This window comes from Euprymna scolopes, chromosome 4 (genome assembly GCF_053919585.1).
Source record: "Euprymna scolopes isolate OS-2025 chromosome 4, ASM5391958v1, whole genome shotgun sequence".
In the NCBI taxonomy this organism is placed as follows: Eukaryota; Metazoa; Mollusca; class Cephalopoda; order Sepiida; family Sepiolidae; genus Euprymna; species Euprymna scolopes.
The window spans coordinates 127,281,022-127,287,021 of NC_136485.1; positions in this window are offsets into that span (position 1 = coordinate 127,281,022).

Genomic DNA, 6,000 nt, shown 5'->3' on the forward strand with positions numbered 1-6,000 from the left:
TTATTATTATTATTATTATCTATATATTAATACGATAGCGTGTGTGTTCCTTTGTGTGTTACGCTTTCCGGCAAATTTCATTGGTTGAGATTTAATTCTGGAATACACATTAATTCCGGAATACATGTTTACGAACGCTACAGGTGGCATTCGTTTAGCGTATTCTCACTGCTATATTTGTCTTTAATACTATAAAATATAGGGTTTATCTTTCTTGTAAACGCAAAAGTTATTAAGAAATAATTGATTTTAAGTTATTAGTAAAAATATTATAAGTTATTTATTAGTATAAGTTAGTAGTAAAAAACGATAACAAACATCTCTCGGCCGGCAGACCCTATAAGATTTTAATTTTAAATATTTGGGAAAAAATTGAGTAGTTATTTTTTTTTTTTCATTGTTTATTTTTTTACATTTTTATTGCTTGATAGAGCGATATATAGAGAGAGACGCTGATGTTTTCGTTAATTAAAATATTATTGCTACTGCTACAACATTTTCGTGTGAATAAAAGCCAAGATGCCTATCTGTTATGAAACCTGTACCTTCATGAAAAGCCTTGACTTTGCTAACCTAAAATGCGACACGTTTTGGTGGTGTACGCAGAGAATACAAATGATAATGTATAATTGAAAGACATATATATTCACTGGTAAGCACTGCTTTATTTCATTGTTTTTTTTTTACAAATAGCAGATAAAAAAGACAACATGAAACCTCGTTTGTTAATAGTTATACGACTAGAAATACGAAAATAGAAAAACGAATTAATTAATGCATGTATTCGTTTAAATTCTCTTGATTTCAAGTTTGTATTAAATACAATAATAGTTTCCCAGCCATCCATAACCTCGAGCCCCCTGGAGGGGCAACGGCTATCCACAAGTTTTGTAGATACTTTTGTAGCTAGAGTTTTTTTTACGGGTGAGGGTACTGGCTAGACACCCAACTTTCCCAAAAGGTACATAAAGCGTCTAACCTTCCCAAAGGGTCACCCATCTGGTACTAAACGCTGTTTAACTTCGGTGATCCGGCGAGAGCCGGTGTGTCAACGTGATTGTGCTGTACAATAATGTAATTATACATATTTCGACTTAGAATTTTAAATTGAAGTTGGTTGAGTAGTAATGCCAATGGCAGAAGTGTAATTGAAATGTAGCATATAATATGAGATACCGGTTTGAAATAAAATCTAATTTTAAAATTTTATGTTTTCATGTTACAGTTATACCAATTCACTTTAATTATGCGTCGAGTAATTTAAAAAATATAAATCTCTATAAATGCTAACAGCGCTTCATTTTCTAAATTACCAGATGAACTCGCTAATAGACTTATATCCGGCAATGGCTGACAGAACAATGCTAAGTTACTTAACTGGATAAAATAAATAGTGTTGTTCTGAACTTCGCACAGATTCCAGAAGTTCGACTAGACCGAGGCGCAAAATGTTAGGAGAAATCATCGATAGATATTTTTGTGTTAAGAACCTCCAAGCTTAGATAAGTATTCGGACTAATATATCACGAGATATGATTGATTGTTCTTAGCTTGTACCAATACACGGATCCTGCGTTTCAATTATATATTTTACAAGTGATTCACTATAATTTACCACTATCCCAGTTTCACCTTTGTGCGTATGGTTGGAATAGTCCCACTAATTCATGTATAACATAACATATATAGGCATACGTGTAACTAGAAAATACATTTAAAACATCAAATTGAAGTTATTTTTTTTACAAAGGGATCACCAATTATCAAGGCCCAGAGGCCACTCGAGGATAAGGGTAAACGGTTATACATTAGTCAATGTGATTATAGCGTAGTAAAAATGAGTAGTGGGAATTTTGTAAATTGGATTACATAGGGGGACGGTTCATCAAGAACTAGTTTACGTTGGACTTGAAGACAATCAAATTGTAGTCAGCTGGAAAACAGGCAATCGGAAGAGAGTTCCACAGGCGCGCAGTTGTAAGAAATATGGAATCTACATTTAGTTCTAGCACAGACAAGTAGTGTGGAAAATTATTGATAGTGGTTTCGGTCAGACGAATGTTTTTCGTGAAAGTTTGGTGAGGGGGACAATAGATTAAAGCTTAGATGAGCACTTTCCATGAAAATATCGTTTAATAAACCCAGCTCAGCCAATGAAAATCCTGTGCTTAAATTATATATTTTTCATGTCATTCGCTATAATTTACCACTGACCCAGTTTCACATTAGTGCTTATGGTTTGAATAGTCTCACTAAGTCATGTATAAAATAGATGGGTATACGTGTCACTAGAAAATACATTAAAAAATCAAATTGGAAGTTTAATAAATCCAGCTCAGTCAGTGAAAATCACAACTTTTTAAAATTACACTGTTGAATCTGGTCAGGTTTTTGTGCTAAGTTTATCTGGAAAAACACCCAGATTTTGTGACAAAATCGATTATATTGTTATGGCATTATCAACAGACTTTTGTCATTAATACGCTTTTTTATGAAAACAGTTTTGCCAAACAGGCAGAAGGATGCAACATTTTGTCTGTGTGACAGAGGCTGCAAGCGTAGCAACAGTCTGGGACGAATTAGGTAAGCGACTCTCTTTTGAACCCTATACAGGAGTGAGAGACTAGTAGTAAGTACCAAATGTGGAAAAATTCCCCATAATAGTCAAGTGGTTGTCTTTTATAGGTACAGGATACTTTCAGGCGTAAGTAACTTTCTAGCATGGTAGAGAGAACCCACTTTGTTTGCAGCAACCCTGGCAATGCTCTCAATGTATCTGTTCCAACTCATGTTCCTTGTGAACGTTAAGCAAAGGAGTTGAAATAAAGTACTTTCAGGCGATATATCAATTGCCATAGCAATTGATGGTTGAGAATTTTCTTTTGTAACTACGAAAGGAAAGAAGCTTAGTCTTGGCAGTATAGAATGTTACCTTCGATTTTTCCCCTATTCCACTATAGATTAAAGGTCTTCCTCTAGGGTAGCCGTCATTGCCTTAGATATGTGTTCATTCGTTTTCCCCTCATAACGGTAATAGGTCGTTGTATCATCAGCAAATATACCCATCTCTGAAACAATATTCTGAAGGAAGTCATTCAAAAAAATAAGGATTAGTAAATAGTACTGTCGAGATGAGATCGGGTCTACATGCCTTTGAGATGTGTAGTTTGTTTTATGATATGATGCCTTTGAGAAGAGGTTATTTTCAAATCATGTAGTGTGGTCTCTCTCCGCAAAGGAAAGTCAGGGAGGGAGTTGTTTGCTGTGTCCAAGGTAGAGTTTAAGGCACACCGTCTGGCAAGCATGTTTGCCTTCTCGGTTGCCGTGCAAACAACCTCATAGTTCGTGGATAATGAGGGAATTGTCTATTGCCCATTGTTTCTGGTGTTATTGGTTCTCAGTAAGTTTCTCGCCACCTGAAATGTGCCTTTCACGCTTCCAGTTCCACTTCGTTCACAGAGTTATCTAACTCTGGATCTCTTATGAGCTGGCTAGTCTAAAGACCGACAAAGGTGCCAACTTTCAACTTATTCATGGTCAATCCTAAAAACCTAGAACAAATAACTATAGCAGTCACCATCCTCATCCAGGGCCTTAGTGAACTGCATGATTAAGCCGAACTTGATGTGCAACTATGAGGTAATCTTCTGTCTCTGTCCACCAGATAGTCTTGATGATATTCTTTCTTTGCAAGGCACCAATTCCTCTTGCACAGGCCAGTCATTCTTCTGGAAGATTTCGAGTGTTATGGTTTCAAACTGATTCCCTTTACATTATCATCCAGAACTATCGGTCCTGAATACCTCTTGTAATAATCATTTCTAATCAAAACATACCATTTTTCCCCACCAAATTCTTATGCTTCGGATTCTTCCTTAATCAATTGAGGAACAACAAATGTGTAATCTTTCAAGTTTAATTAGATTACAGGACACTTTTCAGAAGAAATCGGAAATATACTAATAAGAAGACAGATCCGCACTTTTGTCCCATCCTTCATTTGATATTAAGAAACATCTTGCTAACTAAAACATGCCGAATTGTCATAAACATATCTAAATACAAATCAGTTAAACATTAGTCAAGCAGAATGATGGCGAGTAGAAAGTATATAGTAGGTTTAATAATTTTCACTACCTTTATTTGGCTCTTTAATTCTCAGATTTAATGAGCTATGTCTTTGACAACAATGGAAGAATTTTGTTTCAACGTAGTTTCGCGGATATGTACATCGATGGGGTACATTTGTAATTAGTTCATCATAGCAAATTGCATTAAAATTAGTGTAAAACAGTCACAGGGATGCAATTTTGTGGCTTTGGGTTAAGGGTTGTTGACAAAGCAGGCGGCATTTATTATACTGGGGACGTTTTTGTTGTACCGATATCTAAGAAAGAGAGACTAATGGTAGATAAACCAGCCCAGATGTTGCAACAATACTCCATGCATGGATGAATGGTGGCTTGCAGAGGAGCAGGGTATTCTAAGGTGTAAGTAGTTTTCTAGTACGACAGAGGGACACCACATCCTTTGTAGCAGCCTTCGAAATGTTTTCAATATATATATATATATATATATATATATATATATATATATATATATACATACAGAGAGAAAGAGAGATTTAGCAGGAAGTAAACTGGTGTTTTTAAACTAGTTACCTTAAGTAGCATACCTAATTGTAAAGAGCGATTTCCATTAAAGCACAAACATCATTCTTATTGTCTAATCTACTAAAAATTTATTACTTCGAAAATAATTTTCAGCTAGCTTTATCATGAAATGCTACAGTTAGAAATTATCCGATTTCATTGAATCCGGACTATAGAGAACTCTTTTCTATACGTTTGATTAGATTAGTGATTAATGGTTTCTAAAAGGAGGCGAGAAGTGAATATGAATAAGTATATGAATATTTATATATCCGGTGACTTTGCATGCCCATCGAGATATCACATTTAATTAATGCTACAACAGTATGAAATATCAGTTCGATCTTCTCCAGGTCAAATCAAATTGGACTATGTCTTTCAGTTATAGTTAATTGAAGAAGAGAAACGAAGCGAATATTTCAGGCTCATGAAGTAGCAATAAAAAATATAGAGTAATATTAAATTAAAAAAAATATTTTTTATTTAAAACGATGATCCAGATGATGCAATTATGAGGTTCCAATACACGTACGCTTACTAATACAATAGTATACACACGTTACACGTACATCACTGCTTCTTAAGGCCCAGGGTCCACAAGAGGAAAAAGTTACATGCGTGTAAGGAGGTCACAGAGGCGACGGTTTATTGATAGTTGGTGGTGGAAGTTAAGTAGCGTATTATTATATAAGGAGGCGGGCCATAATCAACATGTTTACATTAAAGTTGAAGAAAACCATGTTGTAGTCAGCTGGAAAGCATGTCAGTGGGACAGAGTTTCATAAGCGGGCACTTATAAGAAAAAGCGTTGTTCACGAAATATGGGTTCATATTTAAGTACAGATAGAGAGTAAGGGTATTAGTTGGTAGAGATTATAGCTAGTGGAGTAGTTTTGTGAAAGTTTAGCGTGGGGACAACCATAGGCTGAAGTTTGACGAGCACTTGCTATGAAAATAACAACAATAGTAAAAAGGCAGTATCGCAACGTTTCTTCTGTGGGAAAGAGGTTATATGGAAGGGGAAAAGGGCATCACCTACCAGACTTCAGCTAGTTCTAATTCTGTCAAGGCAGAGCATGGTTAAATTGTGACCAATATACTTATACTATTTGTGTTTATTGTCTTTAGCATTAGGCGTTGTAGCAGTGATATAGACGTATTATTTCATCGCTGACATTCTTGAAAATAGATGAATGTTTTATTGTTAATTTTGTGCATATATGTGAATCAGGGTGATTCAACTTGGATACAGTTGGCCTTGACACTAAAGTTAAAATAATAGAATAGTTTAGATAAGATAATTAATCTTGTGTAATACCACCGTGTGATACAACTTTTGTTAAAAGAG